Source organism: Camellia sinensis, chromosome 3 (assembly GCF_055761805.1).
Source record: "Camellia sinensis isolate YWXY chromosome 3, ASM5576180v1, whole genome shotgun sequence".
Taxonomy (NCBI): Eukaryota; Viridiplantae; Streptophyta; class Magnoliopsida; order Ericales; family Theaceae; genus Camellia; species Camellia sinensis.
This window is the reverse complement of record NC_138963.1, coordinates 187,203,865-187,227,489: the sequence shown is the minus strand read 5'-3', so window position 1 is coordinate 187,227,489 and position 23,625 is coordinate 187,203,865. Positions and strand designations below refer to the sequence as shown.

General features: G+C 40.1%; 1 long non-coding RNA gene across 1 annotated transcript in view; it reads right to left on the bottom strand.

Moving 5' to 3' along the window:
• Positions 1-23,379, bottom strand: part of LOC145821220 (uncharacterized) — an 88,201-nt gene extending 64,822 nt beyond the window's left edge. The window contains exon 1 of the long non-coding RNA XR_014363253.1: positions 23,103-23,379. This is a non-coding gene — a long non-coding RNA (uncharacterized LOC145821220). The remainder of the gene's footprint in view (positions 1-23,102) is intronic.
• Positions 23,380-23,625: the final 246 nt, after the last annotated feature.

Here is a 23,625-nt window from a genome sequence, read left to right as displayed (position 1 = left end):
TTTGCTTTCATCTCATTTTGTACATTTCATCAGCCACTCCTTGAGCCTTAGCCGACTAAAGAGAGAGAGACTTAGAAGAATTGATTTCATCTTATATTTGCTTGGAGACTTGAAGAATTTGTAGACGATTTGTGCAATTGAGCTTATATTCTTGAGTTTGAGGACCTAAGGTAGTGTGTCCATCCTTTTAATTGTGAATTTAAGTTAGTTCTTTCATGTTTCATGCTAAATTGAAGAGTTGAGTCTAGAATTGGTTAAGATTGTTGAATAAAGGCTTAATTCTTGCATGCATGTTTACATTTTGAAGTTTCGAGGTTGTAGTTCATGAAATCCCACATGCATGTTCATATCTTGAGCTTAGTCCATGAATTCATCTTGTTTTTGAGGCAATTGAGCTCATTTGAGCAAGTAATTGAAGTTTTGGAGTTGATTAAATTCATGCATGTTATATTTTACGTCATGTTCATGGAATTTGTTTGAAATTGTGTTTAATTGACTCACCTTTGGGCCTTGATTTTACAAATTGAGCTTTGAATCATGTTATATTATGAGTTTTAAAGCGTTTCCCAGAAAATTGGCCCAAAAGGATCAAATTTGATGCATTAAAACTTGATTTTGAGCTTAAGGTTCAAATCTTGAAATTCCAGATTTTGGACTCCCGCTCGAGTGGGGTAAGTGGCGCTCGAGCAGGAAATTCGTGTATCCAACACTTATGTTGTGTTTACAGTCCGCTCGAGCGGGGTTTTGCACGCTCGAGCGAGGACTTGTGTCACACGCTCAAGCAGGTGTCGAGCGCCCATCGACCGTGATTTTTGCACATCCAGTACTTTTGCAGTCCGCTCGAGCGGGAAAGTTTAAGCTCGAGTGGAGACTTTGTTTGCATGTCCGCTCGAGCGGGGAAACCCACACTCGAGCGGGACCTCTGTTTTCTGAAAATTCTGAAAATATTTTTAAAGTGCATCTTTGCAACCTCATTCCATTCTAGGCATTCTTCGGCCTAGTTTAAGGCATCTTAATGAGGATATTAATGTAGAACCACACTGAGGCAAATTAGGGATTAAGTTATTATTTTTCCCAACTGTGTAACTTAGTGTGTGTTCACTCTGTAACTGTGTAGGGTTGGCATCCGAGGATGCGTACTAGCTTATCTGCAGCCCAGAACTCAGTGAGTAACAATGTTGTAAAAATATGTTCAATTGAGATTATTTTCTGAATAAATGACTGTACTGCTTTATAAAATGACACTGTTTACTGAATGAATGTTTGTCCTATTTGTGAACTATATTCGTGGCATCCATAGCAATATACTGTTACTGAACTGTTACTGCAACTGTTACAGAGATCTCTGTCGGTTCCCACGTTTGGAATCATTACTGATGGCCATCATTGACTACTCAGTCTGTTAAGACCTACTGTACTGTTTTGTTATTGGGTGTACCACATATGACTATTATAGTTTATGAATTGCTATGTGGCATGATTTATGAGCCACAAACTGAATAACTGATATACTGTTTAAATGACTGTTTTTAATACTGAAAGGACATTCATTCTTAACCTCTTTACACATATGTTATTCACAGGACTTTAGCTCACTACTCATATATATATATGTAGGTGTTCAGGCACTGGACCGTTGCTAGGGGCGTCAAGCTTAACTCCTATTTTGTCAAGCCAACCTTTGTGCCTCACTAAGAGGTTCCAAGTCCTTCAAGCTGAGGCTGCTTGGGGTGTTTTAGTTTTCCCCCTCCTTGTTTATGTTCTGTATAGACTGAATGATGTTGTACTGTACTGTTCTAATAGGGATTAAGTCCATGTCCTGAATGATTGTATATATTGTACATACTGTTTTGGTACTGATTGTATATATATATATATATATATATGAAAAGTCTTTTTGCATACAGACTGTCACAGCTCATTGGACATCTTTTAATTACTGTTTTGGCTTCTGCCAGCCCCTGTACTCTATATTACTGTGTTACTGTTAAGCAGGCCTTCGGTAATCTCAGATTACTGGCTGGTTACGGTGCTAAACCCATAGGGGCGGGTTTGGGTCGTGACAGAACGTGCCCCTAGGGTCATGGATAGGAGCTCGGTTGTCTTTGAGCACCAAATCTCCTTCTTTCAAATTCCTAGACTTAACCTTCTTGTTGAAAGTGCTGGCAATTCTTCGTTGATAACCCTGAACGTGATATAGTGCTTTCAGCCTTCTTTCATCAAAGAGCATGAGTTCTTCAAACCTGCTTTGCTTCCAGTCTGCCTCAGCTATCTGACACTCAGCGAATACTCGCAATGATGGAACCTCAACTTCGATAGGTAGAACAGCCTCCATCCCATAAACCAAGAAATACGGAGTTGCCCCAGTAGAAGTTCGAATTGAAGTCTGGTAGCCCCACAAAGCAAATGGCAGCTTATCTGGCCAGTCCCGGTAGGTTTCCACCAACTTCTGTAGAATGCGCTTGATGTTGTTGTTGGCGGCCTCAACTACTCCGTTGGTTTTTCGCCGATATGTAGACGACTTATGAAAAGCCACGTTGTACTTGTCCAACAAGTCGATCACTTCCTTCTTGAAGTGGAAACCATTATTTGAAATAATCTCGTGCGGGACCCCGTAACAATAGATGATGTTGTTCCGGATGAACTTAGCAACATGCGATGCCTTCAACACCGCATAAGATTGGGCCTCAACCTACTTCGTAAAATAGTCTATCGCGACCAGAATGAACTTATGCCCATTGGACCCCTTCGGAGTGACAGCCCGATCACATCAATCCCCAGACTGAAAACGGCCACGGCGAAGTCATGTTGTACAGTTTCGACGGTGGAATGTTCATGCGGTTTGCATGGATCTGACATTTGTGGCATTGCCGGACAAAGCCAATACAATCCTCATCCATGGTGGACCAGTAATAACCCTGTCTTAGGATCTTCCAGGCTAGCATCACCCTGTTCATGTGCGCTCCACACTCTCCTCCATGGATGGCCTCCATCAGGCGATTGGACTCTTCAGTATCAACACACAGTTTATACATCCCGAGATGACCTCTCTTGTACAGTTTACCCCCGCAGACGATGAACTGAGCAACCATTCTTCGAATTGCCCTCTTATCTTTGGCATTTGCCTCTAGTGGAAACATCTCTTTTTCCAAGAAGCTCCAGACATCGTAATACCAAGGATTCTCATCTTGTACCTCATCTATGGCAGCAATCAGCTCGTAAGCCGGCATAAATTTTTATTCGATGATGATCGGACGCATTCGGACCCCGAAAGGGATATCTATCATAGAAGATAGAGTTGTTAATGAATCTGCGAACCTGTTGTTCTCTCTCAACAGATAATCGAAGTTCAATTTCTCAAACCGAGGAATCAGAACATCCAAGGTCTGGTGGTAGATTCTCATCTTTTCTTCCTTAACTTTCCAATCTCCTTTAGCTTGAGATACAACAAAGTTCGAGTCCTCGATTACGTGCAACCGTTTTGCCTCTAGTTCTAGGGCGGCTTCTAGTCCGACGATACATGCCTCATACTCTGCTTTATTGCTCGATACTCTGAACCAGAGTTTGAATGCTAAAGGTGTGAGGGAATTGTTGGGTGCTATTAGCAACACCCCTATCCCATACCCGTATTAGTTTGACGCTCCATGAAAGTACATCATCCAGGTCTCTTCTTCGACATGCAGAATGGCCTCATTTGGGAACAGATACTCAACTGCTTCATCCCCTTCCACTGGGTGATCGGCTAGGAACTCCGCTACCGCTCTCCCTTTCACTGATTTGCGCGTCACATACTTCAGATCGAATTTGAAAAGCATAAGCAACCAACGAGCTAGCCTACCCGTAAGTGCTGGTTTCTCGAAGACATATTTGATGGGATCTAATCTCGAAACCAGTATTACAGAGTAAGCTAACAGGAAGTGCCGCAGCTTCCTGGTAGCCCATACCAAGTCCAAGCAAGCTTTCTCCAGCGGAGTGTAGCGGGTCTCGTAATCCAGCATTTTCTTGCTCAGGTAGTAGATAGCCCTCTCCACTTTGTCCTCAGACTCCTGTGCAAGCATGCAGCCCATTTTAGTTTCAGTCACTGAAAGATACAGAATCAACAATTTCCCCGGCTTAGGCAGTGACAACACAGGTGGGTTCTGTAAATATTGCTTGATCTGTTCGAAAGCAGCTTGGCATCGACCGTCCCATTGGAACTTCTTTCCTTTCTTCAGGAGACCAAAGAGTGGTTCACAAGTCAAGGTTAATTTTGCAATAAACCGTCTTATGAATTGTACTTTACCCAGAAAGCCTCGCACCTCCTTTTCAGTCCTTGGTGGTGGCATTTCTAAGATGGCCATGATTTTGGAAGGGTCGACTTCGATGCCCCTTGGTGTGATCAAGAACCCCAGCATTTTCCCTACTGTAACACCAAATGTACACTTCTGAGGATTCAGTCGCAACCGATACTCTCTGATCCATTGAAAGAATTTCTACAAGGTGGTGTAGTGGCCCTCTCTTTCCTTGGACTTGACAATCATGTCGTCCTCATACACCTCAATCTCTTTATGGATCATATCATGCAATATCGTGGTCGCAGCCCGTTGATATGTAGCTCTAGCATTCTTCAGCCCAAACAGCATAACCCTATAACAATAAGTCCCCCACAGGGTGATGAAAGCAGTCTTCTCCCAGTCTTCGAGTGCCATCAAAATCTGATTGTAGCCTGAAAAACCATCCATGAACGAGAGTAATGCATGCCCCACAGTGAAGTCTACTAATTCGTCGATATGCGACAGAGGAAAGTTGTCCTTCGGACTCGCTTTGTTCAAATCCCTGAAATCCACACATACCCGAATTTTGCCGTCCTTCTTCGGCACTGGAACTATATTGGCCAACCAAGTTGGGTATTCAGATACCAGCAGGAACCCTGCATCAATTTGCTTGGTGACCTCTTCTTTGATCTTGAGGGCCCAGTCTGGGCGGATCCTTCTGAGTTTCTGTTTAACAGGTCGGGCCTCTGGGTCAAGAGGGATCTGGTGATGTACAATCTCAGGATCGATTCCAGGCATGTCTTCGTAGGACTCTGCGAAAACATCTTTGAAATCTTTTAATAAAGCGACTAAGCGCTAGCACTCCTCCGAAGACAACGTGGACCCGATCTGGACCAGCTGCGGGTCCTTCTTAGTACCAACATTAATTTGCGTGATTTCATCAACCAGCGGTTTTACAAACCTCTCCTACTCTTGATCTAGCAAATATTTCAAAATCGGAGGAATTTCTTCCTTGTCGTTTTCATCAAAATTTTGAAAGCCTTTATTAATACAATAAATCAAAGGCACAGAAAAGTACTCGAAGGCCACAGTCATTCCATTCTCATTAATCACTTCCAAGTCGCCTCATTCCTCTGTTACAACAGACTCAAAGGAAAAAGAAAAAGACGACCTAGACAGGACTGTGGCATCCGGGTTATCACCCCCAGGAATACCGGACTTAGACTCAGACGAGCTGGAACCTGATTCTGACTCCACAGACTCGGTGGAATCCGATTCTGGCTCACTACCTGACTTGGTGCTGCTCGATAAGAATCCCTCCTCGTATTGCCAGACTAGGGAGGGTGCGAAGGACGCATCTAGAATGTTCGAAGATGGGCTCGCAGCCACTTCATTTCCAATCATGGAAACTGAGTTATTCCCCAAGCACTCTTGTATGATCGGAGGATCTAAGAGTAGACAAGCCCGCGCTGCCCCCATTTCAATCTCTGTGCTCTTAGAGACCTCTTCCTTACACTGCTCAGCCACAGTTGGTGGGTCTATCTGCTCTTCAGCAACATCATTCCCGGACAACTGTAAGTTAAAGAAGCTCTCAAATCCCGGCAGGCGCCTCTTCTCTACTTTTAGCCATGGCTCTAGGAAGCCGTAGAATGGAAAGTCTTCCCCCTCCCGGACGAAGCGTCCGTTCAGGGTCCCTTGGATTGGTCGGTGCATCAAGTCATAATGCTTCCCGGTTTGTTTGGTTTTGGCCCTTCCAGCCATTTCTTTGTCTTTCCTCACCCAGTCCTCTTTGGTAGGCAGATAACCTAAACCAAAGGTATGAGGGTTATGCGGCACTTCGGCTGATGCTGTGACGCATTTCCAGCCACTTTTTCCTAGTCCCATCCCAAGGATGTGCTAGAGCTTGTTCATGAGGTACACTGACTGTGCGTTGAGATATAACCCCTTATCAACAGCCAAAATGTTCCGTACGACCTGGGCCTCGGCTTGGGTAAATCCTGACAGGAACACATCCTCCGTGCCATGCTCGATTTCCAAAATCGATGTAGACACCTTTGGCGGCGGATGGATTGACGAATTCCCAAAAACTATAGCCATCCCTTTCCCGTGGGGGTATTTCAACATTTGGTGCAGGGTGGAAGAGACCGCCTTTACCTGGTGCAGCCACGGCCGCCCTAGGAGTAAATTAAAGGTTGCGGGAAGTCCAAGACATGAAATTCAATATCTTGTATTGTCCTGGATGTGTGCTGTCTCCCCAAGTATTGGAACTCTTGGTGGGGGAGGAGCTGGGTGCGAAGCAGATGCTCCGGCTTGCTATGGTGGTTGTTGTTACTGGAGTCTAGCAACCAACTCTGCTTGTTGGGCCATAAGCTCAGCCTGGCGTGCTGCAAATTCTGCTTGACAAGCAGCATCCTGCTGCATGGCTTGCATACTTTCCTGGAGCTGACGCATCATCTCCTCTATACCTGCCATATTGTGCTGATCTATCTGAACAACCGGTATATCTGTCCTTGCAGTAGAAACTGAGACCTCAGCCTGACTGTTCACTGGTAAGGTAGATAAGGACCACGGATCTGGCAACTGCTATATCGATACATTGCGCCTTTTTTACCTCCATCTGGTAACCGGGGGTAAAGAAAGGAACACCGCTTGTCCGTCTATTAGATTCGCGGATCGATTTAGTCTTCGACCTCTAACCCAGAGTGCTTGGGGAATATCTGCCTGGTCGGATGCAATGGTGCTAAACTACCTTGCAAAAAGATAAATAAAGCATACTAAGGAAAGGATAAACAGAAAACGGGATAGCATAACAACTTAAATAAAGACAACACACAGTTGGCAAATACAAGCTGAAAGAACTATTCTCAACCACTATCATTGTTCTCAAATCACTGCCCCAAATCTGAATCTAATACCCGCAGGTAAAACTAATTCCCAAATACTGATGCCCGCAGGCCTGATACCCAGACTTGCAAACTGATGCATGCATCCCTGTAGAGGCCAACTCTAAAAGCACATAATCAAGCAAGTAAGAGCCAAAACACCCCTATGGAGGGGTAGGGTTTCCCTGGCCTATTGTCAGGAGCTAGGGTTTCACTACGCACGCAGCGGTTTTCAAACAACCTACAATCGGGTAAGCAACCTATCCTAGCTTGGAATGGTCACTACGGATTCCGATATGCACTAGGTTGAATAGTCAAAAGGGGTGCCCCGGTAAGAATCGGGGTTTGTGTTCCCGTCGTGGCAGAGCCCGCAACCAGTCAGCCTTAAGGCACGCTTCTCAAAGCATGCCTCTGCCAAACCGTTCAGGAATAACATACGGCAAACACGTTCTCCTAGGTGCACCAATGCAAATATAATGCAAAGAGACACATAAGTGTAGTCAAAACAAGATATCATGAGTTCGAGTCAATTTCTCCCAGTAGAGTCGCCAGAAACTGTAGACGTGCCCGAACGTCCCGACTCCGTGCGCGAATGGTGCGAAATCCGTTTTGTTCTTAGCTACTACAGTTCAGACTCATGTCACGGTTCTGAATCTAATCTTGCAAAGTGCAATGCAAGATTGAAAAATCACCAAAGAGTCCAAATTCGGCAAATCGTTTTGGAAAACTGATTTTTATAAAGAAGTGCCAAACATGGACTGCTTTGCCAGATATAGAGTAGCCACCTAAATGTTTTTGTTTTGGGGAATTTAGGAAACCCTGACTCGTGCCGAAGGTTATGTGTCCGTCATCACCAAAGTTGCCTCGGCTCGAGAACTTGGGTACGAGAGGGGGAGGTCATACAATGAGCACCCCCGCTCGCCCGATCAAAAAGATCGGCCTTTACTAAGCATGATATTTTGCTTTTGAAAACACATGTGTTCTTATTCCGGTTTATTAGCTAATCTTACTATGTGAGGCACACAGCATACAACTATAGACTAGATTGCCTAAGTTGGAGCAAAACATCTCATGTTTGTTTGTTTGAAAATGATTTAAAGGTGCTACTCGCAAGTAGGCTAAGTCGTGGATTTGCCACCCTCAAGTGGGCTTAGAAAACATGATTTTGCCACTTCACAAAGTGGGCTTAAAACTTACATTTCAATGAATTGTTCCAATTCAAGCAATCCAACCTTCACCCACAGGCATTCAGGCAGTTATATCATTTAAGCAAATAGCCTCATGGCAAGCATGTTGTCAAGGCAACACTCACACTCATGCAAGAGGCTAAAGCATAAACACTTACAGTGTACTCCGAGCCAAAACAACAACTAGTTAGTAATCAATGCATGATCCTAGCTATGTTTAGATACCTAATGCAACACACGTAAAAATGCAACTAAAATAGGCTCGGCTATTCTAAGATGACATATGAAATGCAACTTGATAACATGCCGTTGAGCACGTATTCAAGTAAATGTATTGAAATACAATGCAATTTGTATAATGCGCCGAGCCCGGTGCATGCAAGACAGATGAATGAATGCACATATGCAAGCATAAGGATGCTAATCACAACATGACCTAGAACTAACCATCGTAAGCAGATAAGTAAAAGGGAGAAAGAAATGGGGGTTGGAAGACATGCATCACACATATGCACGCTTATTACAACAGTTGGCCCTCTCGGCGGAGGGTCCGAATGAATAATACAAGCTAGCTACGCTAAGCTATTCTAACTAATCTAATAATCTAATTAGACTAATTATTACATAATCAAATTGAATATTAGCTAAGCTAAGCTAATTAAGAATTTACAATGATGAATTAAATTAGCTAACACATTAACTAATTAATTACAAATTAACTAACTATACAAAGCGGTTAAAACGGCCTCGAGAAGAGGGGCATATGCATGCTCGATCGACTTCGCTCGGAAATCCGTTGCCATGTCTCATGTTGCCTCTGTTTGCACACTTCTGCACCTCTGAGAATTGTACAAATCTCTAGAACACTTCTGATCCACCTCATGGACATTCTGAGAGGTTATCGGCCAAGAGGTAAGGGCATCGGCCAAGAGATGAGGGTCATCGACCAGTTTTGAAGCTATCGGCCAAACATTTATAGCCGATCGGCACACCAGATAGCCGATCGGCCATCTCTTCCCGCAAACTGCTCTTTTTGCTGCTGCAGAGCACAAACAGAGGCATGGCAATGTATTTGCAAGAAAATGTTGTGTAACTACACTCCTTATCATGTTTGAAGCTCAAAGGAATGTAGTGCTCGACTCTCGAGCCATCAATCACGCATTTCGATGCATGATGGCCAAAGAGGCCGAGTCGCACAATTCAATGTGAATGAAATGCACAAAAACACATAAAGGACCATAACCTCTATCATGTTTGATCAAGAGGCAAGGCATGCACACACAATGCAATGCAGTAAGCATGCAAAATCATGCAATGCAACAAGCAGTCAACAACATGCAATGCACCAAGCATGTATCAACAATGCAAGCAAAAGCATGCAAAACACAATGCAACCCAAACATGCAAGCATGATGCAATGTAACAACATTTTAACAATATGCAAATTGGACTTAAACTAAAATGGACAGACCTCAATCATGCCCAAATCAGTGGCCAATAACACCAAGACTAAGGCACCAAAAGGCAAAACATGTATGCACACATATTAGTCCATAAGCTAGGCAACAATGCACAATCCTCAATCATGATGAAGAAGTGACAAGTATGAGAGTATGGCAATGAAATAAGCTCTGAAATCATGTGAGGAATGATGCCAAATCATGCACATAATACAAGCATAGCATGCTAGGAGGTTCAAAGCTTTAGGCTAGCCAAGGAGTTTGTACTAAGGCCACATGAATCAAACCCCAAAGTGCCAAGGACAACCAAAATAGTCCTAGATCATGCAAAAATGAGTCTAAAACATGCATGGACCAAAGCTAAAACAAGCCCACATGAAAGACATAAGGCATGATGCATGTAAGGCCAATAAGGGGTATTACACTACACCTATCAAGACCAAGCATGACATGGCTTAACCGATAAAAATCAGAGTTATGGCATGTCAAAATAAGCCCAAAAACCCACTGATTTGATAGCCCAAAGGCCTAAGCATGGAGGCATACATAATGATCCATTCTTGAGGCATAAAGAGCTAAACCTCCTAGGCATTAAAAGAGTGACAAGCACAAGTGTATGATCATGAAATATGCTCTAAAATTACATAAAAAATGATGCCAAATCATGAAAGTTGCCCAAGCAATGCATGCTAGTGGCTTGGAAACTCAAAGCTAACAAGGTTGAATGCACTATGGCTATATAAAGCATGGCATGCATGATCAAGACAATACAAATCAGAGCTTAAGCATGGTAAAACAAGGCCAAAAGCTTCTTTGAGTTGAGCCAAAACATGCAAGAATGGTGGTCTAAACACAAGATGCATGTTAAGGCAATAGAGAGGATTGCACTACAAGTGCATGGTGCATGCAAGAGGCTATCAAACCAAGCTTAGACAAAGGTATAACATAGCAAAATAAGGTCTAATACATGCTGAAATGGAACCAAAACATGATCAATTATAAGGCATTCAAAGTAAGCATACAAGACACAAGGAGAGGGGATGACCCTCTCCTATTTGGGACCTCAAAACCACCTTTCCACCACTGAAAATCCTCTGAGTTTCAGTGGTGAGAAGGCCAAAACAAGGTGGTCCCAATAGTTTAAAAGGAAGGCACAAGAACAAGGCCAAACAAGGCCTAAGAGGGGGTAGACTACTCATAACACAAAATTGACCTTAAACAAACATTACAAGCATGAAAAATCAAAAAATTTTACAGTAGAAAGTTAAGCTTAAATCAGCATGCAAATAGGTCCAAAAGCTTAAGCCAAAACAAAGGTTTAAGGGCTAGTTGACTCACCCTTGAAGAACACCTTCAAGAACACAACTCTAGTAGCTTTTCTGAGCTTAAACCAAACCAAAAACTCTAACACCAGCTCCTAAGTACCTCAGCAACAGAAGGATGGTGTTCTAGTAGGTGTTTGTGTGTAATAGTTTGAAGAATTTACACTTTTTTAGCACAAACAAGAGCAAATGGAGAGAGAGAGAGAGGTAAAATATAGAAAGAGAGTGATATATGTTTTGAATATCAACTTTTTAGAACCTCTGGAAAGGGAGAGGGATCTCCCTTCTTATAGAAAATCAATTCTCAAGCTTGTTGAGCAAGCTTAAGTCTTGATTCAATCCCTCCATACACGTGTATGGAGGATGAGAATCTTGCTCACCAGCTGTCACAGCTGGCACAAAAATATCTGCAAGAGCAGATGGAAAGGTCTCGGCCAAGAAATATGGCCGATCGACCAAAAAGAGTACCAATTGGCCACCACTTATGACTGATGGCAAGAAAACAAGGCCGATGGCACAATGCCTTGGCCGATGCATTGTAGAGATAGCCAACAAGCCACCCTCTTCCCTCAGAAGCAAAACCACAAGTCCTTGGTCCACAACCAAGCACAAAACAGACAAGTTGAGAGATCCTAAGGCAAGGCGCGCAGCTGAGACCTTCGGGAACCCAAAACGAACACGAGCATGGATGATCATCGAGTGTTCAAACGATGACGCCCAAGTCTTGAGGACGGTCAAAAATGGGGTGTCTACATCGCGCCCCACCTTTCGAAAAGGGTTTGAAAAAAGAGGTCTCACAGTTCGGACTCCTGCGGTTCTGAATCTAGTATCACAAGTACAATGTGAAACTGATAAACACCAGAAAGTCTAAATCCAACAAACCTTTTTAGAAAATCGATTTTAAATCAAATAATGCCAAAATTAGACTACTTTTCTAGATATAGAGTCGTCACCTAAATATTTTATTTTTGGAGAAATTTAAGAAACCTTGACTCGTGCCGAAGTCCATGTGTCCGTCATCACCAAAGTTGCATCGGCTCGGGAACTTAGGTACGAGAGGGGAAGGTCCTAAAATGAGCACCCCCGCTCACCCGATCAAAGATCGGCCTCTACTAATCATGATATGATGTTTTATAAACATTATGTGTTCTTGTTCTAGTTAGTAAACTAGCTTTACTATGTGACGCACACAAGCAAGTATAGACTAGTTTGCAAGACTTGGAACAATTCAACTCATGTCTATTTGCGAAAATGATTTGAATTTGCCACCCTTAAGTAGGCTTAAAGATGCGGATTTGCCACCAAACATAGAGGGCTTAAAACAAGATTTGCCACAACAAAGTGGGCTTAAAACATACATTTGTTGAATCATTCCAATTCAAACAATAAGCCATCATCCATAGGCATTCATGTAGTAGCATTTAAGCACATAGTCTCATGGCAAGCATGCGAAACATGGCAGCATTCACACTTATGCAAGTATGCTAAAGCATAAAAACTCACCTAGTACTCCAAGCCAAAACAAAAACTAATTTGAAAGATGCATGATCCTAACTATGTAAGATGCTTAATGCAACACATGCAATAATGCAATTAGTAGGCTCGGTTACTAATATGGCATATGGATTGATTTGAACAACATGCGATAAAACACGTATTCAAAGAAGTATTGAAAGTGCAATGCAGTTTGAATGATGCGCCGAGCCTTGGTGCATGCAAGACAAATGAATGGATACAAGCATGCGATATGTTAATTGAAACATGACCATAATCTAACCATAAAAAATGATTAAATAAAATGGAAGGTTGGAAGACATACACACACGCACGCACACTTATTACAACATTACGCCCTCGCGAAGGAGAGTCCGAATGAATAAAAGCTAACTAATTAGCTACGCTAATTAAGTTAACTATTACAAAACTCGAAACTAATTAACTATTCTAGTTAACTAGTTATTACAAATCAATCTAATTAGCTAAATACTTAACTAATTAATTACGAAGCAATTAAGCTAATTAATTACAACACGAATTAACTAACTAATCTACTTAAATAATTACAACGTTTGCATGTATTAGCTACCACTAATTAACTAAGCAAAGCAATTAAATGGCCTGGGAAAGTGAGGGATGCATGCATGCTTGATATTCCACCTGAATGGCCATTGTTTCGCTACTGCAAGCCTCTGTTGCACAGAAGCACTTACACTTTCCTCTTCTCCAGATCACATCTGTTTTGCCTCAGGAACAATCTGTTGAATTTCATTGGTGGACGACAGGGGGAACGGTCGGCCATTGCTAATGGTCGGTCGGCCAACAAAGGTGGCCGGTCAGCTATTGATGGTGGCTGGTCGGCCACTGGTACTCAGAGAGCATAACAGTGTAATTTTGCAGGTTTGTTTATACTATTTACCCTCCTTATCATCAAACAAGCTCAAAGAAGAGAAACTCTTGGCTCTCAAACCACCAATCAAGCAATTTCCATGCATGATGGCCAAAGAACCAACTTTGTACAAGTTTAATGAGTGTAAAACAAAACTAAAAAAGACCACCACCCTATCATGCATGATCAAGGGTGATGACGATCAAGGAAAGTGACACATTTCATCACTTTGAGTATGAAATGTCCCATTTTCCTTGTGTTCTAATTAACGTCCGATTCGAACACATGCAATGCAACACGAAAGATGCTTATCCTGTCTCTTTTACTTGTCTATTTTGTTTACTCATTTTACATTACCGATTCATTCTTTAATCGATTAAGTCCAAAAGTGAGTGTCCTCTAATGGAAAGAAGTGTTAACCAATGGGTAATTTAAGGCATAAGAGAGATCATGTCGTTGGTAATGAACCCTCAAAGAGGATTAAACCATTAAGCATAACCTAAATCTTAAGCTTAAAAGATCCCAAGTTTGAAACAACTCTCAAAAGCAAATAAAAGAATGAAGCAAAGAGGGAGGTTGTAAAGATTTGGGTGCTGAAATTACGTGCAAAACAACACTAAAACATGCTATTTACTCAAGACAATGATGATTAAAACATTAAAACATCAAGCTAGTGAAGGAAATAACACTACAACTATGCAAAACAAGCCTCAAATGAATTAACTAGCCCAAAACATAGCCAAAATAGGTCAAAACAGTAGCAAAAATATGTTGGACTAGAGTTAAGTTAAACTAGAAAAACATGCTAACTTACAAAGCTAACTAGGCATGCAAACAAGACACAAGGAGGGAAGGCTAACGCCTCCAATTTCGAACTTCAAAACAAGGTTCTTACCACTGAAAAACCTCTGAAATTCTATGGTTAAAAGGCCCAAAAAAATTGGTTTGAAAGTGATGAAAAGTAGCACAAGAGCTTAACAAACCAAGGAGCAAGAAGGGTGGACCACCCCCTAACTCAAAAGGGCTCAAACCACCACTTTTAGGTCACCAAAATAAAACTTTTTACATGTCAAAGCCAGCCCAAAAATAGTTCAAGAGAATAGCAAAACAAGTATACAAAGCAAGCTTAAATAGAGTAAGTTCTATACATTTGAAGCAAAACACAAAATAGGCACAAATCTGAGCTTAAACCACCTTCTTGAGCTCAAAGGAGGCTCCAAGTAATCTCAACCCAAAAGTGAGAGTGTTTGATTGAGGGTTGGTGTGCAAAAGCTAAGGACTTGTAAGCAAATGTGTGCAAAATAACAAGAGAGAGAGAGAGAGAGAGAGAAAGAATTCTAGAGAGAGAGGGAGATTTTTTCTCTAAAAATGCTAACCCTAAAAAATGGGAGAGGACACCCCCTATATATAGAAAAACAAGTCTTGAGCTTGGAAACATCTCACCATACACGTGTATGAAGATGCAGCTCAGTGAGCAACAACTGGCACAACTGGCAACAAATATTTGGAAAAAGAGACCATAGGTTATCGGCCACCACTAGTAACCGACAAGAACGAGACCAAAGGCTGTCGGCCACCACTAGTAGCCCTGGCCGATAGCCTAGGGGCCTGGCCGACAGGTCACCCACTCTTCCAAACTGCAGGCAACAAGCTCTTGGTCCAAAAACAAAGCACGAAACAGAAGGTTTCAAGGCTCAAAGTCAGGGCGTTCCGCCGAGGACTTCGTGCGCTCAAAACAAACACAAATAAGCATAACCATTGAGTGCACAAACGATGACGTCTAAGTCTTAAGGACGGTAAAAAATGAGGTGTCTACAAAATCCCTTGTTTGTTTAAGCATGAGATTGAAATGTCATGCTTAATGGTTTAATCCTTTTGAGGGTTCATTACAATGGTATAATGTCTCTTTTATGCCTAAAACAATTCTTAGTTTAAGCCCCCTTTCCATTAGAGGACTTAAATTCACCCTTTGGACTCAATTTATTAAAGAATGGATGGTAATCTAAAATGAAGTAATAAAATTGAGGATAAAATGGTGTAAGCTAATAATTGGTTTTGTGTTCAATCGGACGTTAATTGAACACATGAAAGCTTGAGGCATTTCATACTCATTAGTGATGATATGGTTCAAGTTTCCAAGGTCACCACTTCCCTTGCTCAATTCATGAAAGGGAGAAGGTTAGAGTCTTATTTTATTACATTTATTGAAATTGCAGACTTTGGTTCATGAGCCATCATGCAATGAAATTTCTTGAGTTGATGGTTTGTGGACCAAGTTTTGTCTCTCCTTTGAACTGTTCATGATAAGGAGGGGTGAATCGTGCAAACAAACCCTTGAGAATACCATGTGCATGCTCTGTTTGTTCTCTATTACACCAAGATGAACTGTGCAGCAGTGGCCGGCCGGCCACCAATGCAAAATCCAGTAGTGTGTTTTTGGGGCAGAGAAGAGCCATTCTGAATGTGGACAAAAGTGTAAGTGTTCTACTGTGCAACAGAGGCTTTCTAGAAGCAAAACAGTGGCCTTTTCTTGTGGAAACCGAACACGTGCATAAGCATTCCTCGCGTACCGAGCATGTTTAAGTTTAAATACTTAGCTTAGATATTTGTTGTAATTAATTAGTTGTAGCTAGTTAATTAATTAGTTGAGTTGAAATGGGTGTTTTTGGTACGATATCCCTTTCCCTGGCTTGCCCCTTACAGTTTTTGCAACAACTACAAGCACTTGCTGTTTGTTCAGCCCTTTACCTTTAAACCCCTTAATAGCCCACTGAAGCTGTTCATAAGGATCAATACTTGCCCCGACCTTGTTCTTGACCCTTGCCTCCACTTTGCCAAGGGATTGCGTTGCTATATCAGAGCAGAGCCCATTTGTTGTCGACATGTCATTACCCAGACCTGAGATAGCTTTAGGTTGGCCCTTTTCAATTACAGCTCGCCCCAAGATTGAGGAGCCTTTTGGCGTGAAATTTCTGGCATTTGATGTGATCAATGATGAAGCCAAAATCCCAAAGGCTAAATCTGCCACAGTTCTCTGAAGATCTTCAATCATGCTCATTAGCTCAGAAGTAGTGGGTTCATGGGTTTGAGATGATTGGGGTTCAAGTGCATCTATCATACACAAGTCTGTGCTTTCTGGAATGAACACCTTAGGCTTGGGTAAATAGGCCGGGGTGATGTATATGCTGGGGTTGTAGGTGGAAGGCAGTGTATGGATTAGGTTGAGGTGTGGAGGTGATGGGTTAGTGGTGGCCTGAGGTCCTTTTGGTGGAGCTATGATCTCTTCGTCAATAAGATCCTGCACCTGTGATGGAGGCGGATGCAATAGTTGGTATCATGACCGTGCTGCTGATGATAGACACAGTATTTAGAGGGGTCATATCCTGGTGGAAGGGATTTGAGAGGGGTCGGGGTTCTAGGAGCTCTAGGTACCCTTTTTCTAGCAGTATTTTCAAAGCTTGAGAGAGACTTATGTAAAGAGGATGGAAATTTCGGGCTCAGGGCCGAGTTGAAGTTGTGGGTTTTTGGTTATCGATGGGAGTGGTGACAATGTTTACTTCTAAGCATTTCATAACTGTACTACCACTGATGGTAACATTGGAACTACGAACAATATTCTTCCTCACATGTTCGTTATCTTCCACAATGAGCCCTTATTTGATGGCATCCTTGATTTGAACCCCAATTTCATGGAGGTCCTTAAAGTTAAATATCATTTTCTGTAATATCTCAGCTTGCCTAGCCATATCTTGCTGCAGTGAACCTATTGATTGCTGAAGACGGATCAGTAAATCCTCTAGATTTGTCAGAGGCCAAGCCATGATAGGGATAGATGGTCGCGCGCTGAACAGAGGTGATCTAGTTGGTAAATGCCGGAACATTGGAATCGGTGAGCCCTATCTAGCCCTTCTTTGCCTTGTCATTGGCAAAGGAAACACTGGTTACCCTTGAACTACATCTCCGACCTGACAAAGTCTATTAACACGAGTCCAGAATACCAGGGGGATATCAGAGCCTTCTGAAGCTATGGTTCCAAGACTACCTTAGAAAAGAGAAAACAGACAGCATCTTAGCCCAATATCACTAGAACATATATGATCACAGCTGAATGACTATACTCTCTATACTGAATTCTTCCCCAAATTAGATACCAACTTGCAACTGATATGCACATTCCTGTACAATTTCACTGTAAAGCACATACCAGTTAAGTGAGAGCCAAAACACCCTTATGAGGGCATAAGGTTACCCTGTCCTAGTTTCGCCAGAAATTAGGGTTCACTATTCAAACAAAGTAGTTTTCACGCAATCTTGCATTCTGGTAAGCATCATGTCCTAGTTTGGAACAATCTCTATGGCTTTACTATATGCAGTTAGGCCAAATAGTCAAAATGGGGTACCTCAGCAAAACTACCTAATATACCTCTCACACCTAACACTGAGAAGTGAAAGGAGGATCAAGTGGTACAACGGTAGTCCAGATCTAAAGGTTATGTTCCCATCATGGCAGAGCCCATGACCAGTCAGCCTTTTGGCAAGCTTTTAGGCAAGCCTTCGATAAACCGTTTAGGAATAGCAGATGGCAAACATAGTGACATAAACGCACCAATGCAAATGCAATGCAAAGAAACATATAAGTGTAGATAAAATTTCACATCATGAATTTCAAGTCAAGTTCTCTAAAGTCTCCAGCAGAGTCACCAGAAACTGTAGCTCGGCTTTTTCGTGCCCCCTTTCGAAAGATGAAGAAGCCCTACAGTATCGGACTCCCACGATTTTGAATCTGATTCCGCAAGTGCAATATGAAATAGATAAACACCAAAGAGTCCCAATCTGACAAATCTTTTGGAAAATCGATTTTGAATCAAATTGCCAAAAATGGACTACTTTGCCAGATACAAAGTCGCCACCTAAATATTTTTTTTTTAGGAAAAATTTAGGAAACCTATGACTCGTGCCAAAGGCCATGTGTCCGTCATCACCAAGATTGTGTCGGCTCGGGAACTTAAGTACGAGAGTGGAAGGTCATGAATTGAGCACCTCCACTCGCCCGATCAAAAATCAACCTCTACTAATCATGATATGAATCTTATATACATTATATGCTCTTGTTCCAGTTTATTAGGCTAGCATTACTATGTGATGCGCACACACACAAGTATAGACTAACTTGTAAGAATTGGAACACTTCGATTCATGTTTGTTTGTAAAATTGTTTCGAATATGTACCACTTAAAAAAGTGATCGCATATGAACATTTACTCAAATTATTCCAATTCAAGCAATTAGCCTTCATCCACAGGCATTCAAGCAGTTTTATCACTTAAGCAATTAGCCTCGTGACAAACATGCTAGACATGGCAACAATCACACACATGCGACATGCTAAAGCGAGTAAAGGCTCTCCTAATACTCCAAGCCAAAAGATTAAAGAGTTAGAAAAATGTATGATCCCTAACTATCCAATATGACTAATGTAACACATGCGATATGCAATTAATAGGCTCAGCTACTAATATGACATATGAATCAATTAAATAGCATGCGGTCTAAGCACGTATTCAAAGAAGTATTTAAACTAACAATGCAAGTTAGAATGATGAACCGAACTTCAGTGCATGCAATACAAGTGAATGCAAACATGAAGTATGCTAAATAAAACATGATGCTTTAATCTAACCATCGTAAGCTAGTAAATAAAAAGGAGAAAGACGTGGGATTGAAAGAAATACACATTATTACATTGCGCTCTCACAAATGAGAGTTCAAATGAACTAATTAGCTAACTAATTAAAGCCAAGCTAAGCTAAGCTAAGCTAATTATTACAAAACAAAATGAATAAATAGCTAAACTACTTAACTAATTATTACAAACCGAATTAACAAATTAATTAATAAAATAGTCTAACTTTAGGCGATTCTTAAGTCTAAATTGAATAAATAGCCTAACTTTAGGCAATTCTTAAGTCTAAATTGAAGCCCTGGAAGTTCAATTTCCAATGGTAGTGGCCTCACAACTAAATTCTAAGTATATAAAGAGATAGGCTTAATTTAGTGAAGGCTGCTCAGTTATCTCTTAACGGTTTCATGCTCAACAATTTCTCCAACTAGTTTTCTTCTCTCCCCTCCTATTTTCTCCAACTCCAAACCTCTAAATAAGATGTTTTAAAGACTTTTCAAAGAGTTCACATCTCTTCCATTTATTTCCACTTTGTCCTTGCTCGGTTTACCGAAAAGTGCAACATTTAACGAAATGCGAGTCTCGAAATATCGTAGAAACATTTTCAAAAATATTTTGAAAGATAGGGCTTTAAGGTCTAAAATAGTTTTGGTCAAAAACAGTTTGGTCCAAAATGGGGTGTAAGGTTGGGATTTAGAAGCTCTTCTTACTAAAGAAATTGAACATTTGCACAACATGACTCTCATCATCAAGTGATCAATCAGTGGCGCCCAAGTCTTCAGGGCAGTCAAAAATAGGGTGTCTACAGTTGCCCCTTTTTGACAAAGCTCAGAGTCATGAAATGACGTGATGGCCACTAGTGATGGCTAGTTGATTAATTAATTCGATAGTTCAGTTTGTAATAATTAGTTAAGTAGTTTAGCTATTTATTTATTTCGTTTTGTAATAATTAGCTTAGCTTAGCTTTAATTAGTTAGCTAGTTAGTTCATTCGAACTCTCCTTCATGAGAGCGCAATGTAATAATGTGTATGTCTTCCAACCCCACGTCTTTCTCCCTTTTATTTACTAGCTTACGATGGTTAGATTAAAGCATCATGTTTTATTTAGCATACTTCATGTTTGCATCCACTTGTATTGCATGCACCTAGTCTCGGTTTATCATTCTAACTTCCATTGTTAGTTTAAATACTTCTTTGAATACTTGCTTAGACCACATGCTATTTAATTGATTCATATGCCATATTAGTAGCCGAGCCTATTAATTACATATCGCATGTGTTGCATTGGTCATATTGCATAGTTAGGGATCATGCATTTTTCTAACTCTTTTATCTTTTGGCTTGGAGTACTAGGTGAGCCTTTACTCGCTTTAGCATATCGCATATGTGTGATTGTTTCCATGTCTAGCATGCTTGCCATGAGGCTAATTTCTTAAGTGATAAAACTGCTTGAATGCCTGTGGATGAAGGCTAATTGCTTAAATTAGAATAATTTGAGTAAATGTTCATATGCGATCACTTTTTCAAGTGGTACATATTCAAAACAATTTTACAAACAAACATGAATCAAAGTGTTCTAATTCTTGCAAGTTAGTCTATACTTGTGTGTGTGCATATCACATAGTAATGCTAGCCTAATAAACCTGAACAAGAGCATATAATGTATATAAGATTCATATCATGATTAGTAGAGGCCGATCTTTGATTGGGCGAGTAGGGATGCTTAATTCATGACCTTCCCCTCTCGTACCTAAGTTCCCGAGCCGAGACAATCTTGGTGATGACGGACATGTGGCCTTTGGCACGAGACCTAGGTTTCCTAAATTTCCTCTCAAAAAAAATATTTAGGTGGCGATTCTGTATCTGGCAAAGCAGTCTATTTTTGACAATTTGATTCAAAATCGATTTTCCAAAAGATTTGCCGGATTGGGCCTCTTTGGTGTTTATCTATTTTACATTACACTTGTGGAATCAAATTCAGAACCGCGGGAGTCTGATACTGTAGGGCTTCTTTGTCTTCCGAAAGGGGGCACGAAAAAGCCGAGCTACACTTCACATGTACTATTAATTATTATATATGTATGTGTCATCACCACTCATGAACTATTTAGAACATCCTTAAATGCCAAATATGAATGACCAAAAAGAGCCCCCTTTAAAGCCAGGTTTGTCAAATACAAACTTATGTGCAAATGAACCACATATTGGTAATTCCATAGAGTACTTTAAGTTAACATAAAAGAGAGAATAACAACTCTTATTACCTTAATTTTGTTTCATTTGTGCAAGTAGTCCAGCAATGCTTAGAAGTGAAATAAATGATACAAAATAATGAACATAATATTTAGTGTACATATTATCATAAGAATGACAATAAACAATAGGAGAATATATACATGGACAAAAAATTAAGAATTTAGAATAATAGCAATAAATTGGATAATAATTTTGTAGTCGATATAAGCATCAGTATATGAATAAAAAAGTCACAGCATTTATTTGATTATATGAAAGACAGAACGCACCACGATAACAAAATATAGAATGAAGGGCAATAACACCCATGTTATCTTATGTTCTTTTCAATCATCATGTTAACTTACAAAACATATGTAATACAAGTAACAAGTGTTTCAATAAGTGTCAGTTAAGCACCCAAACAGTATAGACCAATGCTAGACATTTACATTCAACCAAATTGTAATTAGACACTGTTTTAAAATTGAAATATAAATTATTATAGATTCTGCAAATTATAACAGACCAATTATAAGTATAAAAACCTAAAATCAATTTCTCACAAACTAAAATATCTAACTGTTTTAACTCCTTGAATGCACACAACAAGAGAATGAAACATATCAGAGAATTGTAACAACAATTTCGTAGAATCAATAAGAAACAACCGTATACTTAATAAGTAGACATTAAGAAAGTGAGTGGTGAAAATAAAATTTCATTCTAAAATACTCTAAAGTTAACATTTAAAACTACATGTCAATATTTATATTATTGAACTTATTTAATAATTTAATTTTAATAAAGTGACTAAAGACCCAAACAAAAGTTACAAAAAACTTTCCAGGAGCACTAATATATAAAGCCAACTTGGATTTTCATAACTGTTTTAATTTCCAGGAGCACTAACATTCAATAAAATTTGTAATACACAAAATTGAAACTCCTTTACCCATACTGTTTGTTTTGCTTTCCAATTTCTAGAACCTATTTTCTTTTTCTGTTTTCCAGTTCTCCTTTACCCACACTCTTTGGAGAACTGTTATGAAAATCATGAATTGATTTTTATTATTGGGATTTTTACTTGTAGCAGAATTATCAAATTTCAAGTATATAAATCGCACTTGATTTAGGGTTTTAAGGTCAAACTGCGAGAATGCTCGCATAAAAATTTCAAATTTTAAACCCAAAAAGAAGAATCGAAGAACAGAAAATGATCGAAAAATAGAGAAGAAGACCCATTTTGCGTTAGTTTGGAGATGAAGACTCATTTAAAAGTAAGTGAATGAGAAAATGCATTTCTCTACCTGTAAAACAAACAAAATAGAAGAATTAAAAAGAAAACCTTAGTTTTCCCATTTACAAAATTTGAAAAAAAAATAAAAAATCATAACCTAAAATAGAATCCTAATTTTTGTGTTCCTCAATCAAAATCCTAATTTTTCAATGGAAATCCCCAAATCAAAACGCAACCTTGAATCTTCAAACCTAATTTAAGAGTGACAAAATCTTAATTTTTGAGTTCCTTAATCAAAATCCTAATTTTTCAATAGAAATTCACAAATCAAAAACCCTAGTTTGAATCTGCAAGCGTGGTTTAAGGGTGACAGAACCCTAATTTTTGAGTTCCTCAATCAAAATTTAATTTTTCAATAGAAATTCCCAAATCAAAACCCTAGTTTTAATCTCCAAACCTGGTTTAAGGGTGGAAGTGATATTCTTCGTCGAGTCTCTCGTGCGTTCGTCTCTTTTGTCTCCTTCCAGCTATCTTCTCCCTCATCGTTCTCTATTCTCCTTTGGTTTAGAGCTCTCTCTCTCTCTTCTCTGTGTTTTTCTTTGTTCTTCTTTCATCTTTCTTTTTTTGTTTTTTCTCTTGGGGTCAAACTTTTCTCCTCTGCAGTTTTCTATGTTCAAAGAGTTAAAGAGTGTACGTTGGTCCATTCGCGGCAGAAATTGTATATCGTGTAAAGTGAAATATGTTAAACGGCTGACATACATGTGTTGTGTATATTTGATATATTAACAGCATGTCATATATATGTCATAGAAAGTTCAATTATTTACAGCTAACATTGCAAGTTGTAAAAATATCCTCATTATTACCATTAACAACGCAAGCAATACACATGCCGTTGTTAGGATATTATTACGACATGCAAAAAAAAAAAGTCATAAAAGTAAAAAATTGTGACTTGCATGACTATATATCATTAATGT